The sequence below is a fragment of the Limulus polyphemus genome, unplaced genomic scaffold (genome assembly GCF_000517525.1).
Source record: "Limulus polyphemus unplaced genomic scaffold, Limulus_polyphemus-2.1.2 Scaffold9802, whole genome shotgun sequence".
Classification (NCBI taxonomy): domain Eukaryota; kingdom Metazoa; phylum Arthropoda; class Merostomata; order Xiphosura; family Limulidae; genus Limulus; species Limulus polyphemus.
The window spans coordinates 1-1,284 of record NW_013675412.1 but is presented as its reverse complement, the minus strand read 5'-3'; positions in this window follow the sequence as shown (position 1 = coordinate 1,284).

The window sequence follows — 1,284 nt, the reverse complement described above, 5'->3', positions numbered from 1 at the left end:
TAACATTTCTTTCTTTGTGTTTAATTTCAGCTGCAAAAAAAAAACAAACTTTATTTGGAAATCTTTATATTGTTTCAACTCTTTTAATCTGAGGCCACCTAAATGTTTAAGAATTTTGGTACTAATCCATATACTTTATATCTATTAATGAAATCAAACTTAGCTTACATGTAGTTATTTTAACATAGTCTTTTTTTCACGTTTCCAAAATCCTTTGAATAACTCTCTACCATATCTATCATGGGTGACACGTATTACATATTTGTAAAACGATGGCAACAACAACAACGTATTACAGATTTTAAATGGAATAATAATTCAAAGATTAACGATAAATCAATAAACATTAACATAATATTTAACAAATAAACATTCTCTAATTAACGATAAACATTAATACAACATTAACATAATATTTGACAAATAAACATTCTCTAATTAACGATAAACATTAATACAACATTAACATAATAATTAACCAATAAACATTCCCTAATTAATGATGAAATTAATACAACATGAAAATAATAATTAACAATAAACATTCCCTAATTAATGATAAAATTAATACAACGTTAACATAATAATTAACCAATGAACATTTCCTAATAAATGATAAAAATTAATACAACATGAACATAATAATTAACCAATGAACATTTCCTAATTAATTATAAAAAATAATACAACATTAACATAATGATTAACCAATAAATATTAATTAATAAATCTTCAGTTTAAATATAACTCAACCAGATACAATTCACACATCTGATTTAAAACATTCTTATGGTTATGATCATATTCTATAGATATAACAAAGTTTTTAGCATTTACTTCCAAAACATTTTATATATTACCCTCCACCCCATATTTTTAAAAAAAATTGAATTATAATTTACAGTGGAAGAGCAGGTTGCCAATCCATTTCCAGTTCACTAAAAAAATGCAATTCAGTATTAGAAAAAGGAAAAAAAACCCAGAAAAGCCTTTTTATTCTTATCATCCACCCTACAAGTATTAACAACTCTATTTTTTCATAATCACCTGCTCATCGAAAATAAATACATCATAAAACCAAAATTACAAAAATCCTTAATCACCTATCAAATTTTAGGTTCTGACCTTCCAATATATTATAATTACCAATGTGACACTTTTCACATAAATTCATGTGTTATCATGAAAAGATTTGGTTAAAATAATGTACCAGAGAATTTAAACTGTTATTATACAAAAATATGTTTAAGATAATTTTACTGTATTTGGAAACGAAGAACAGGT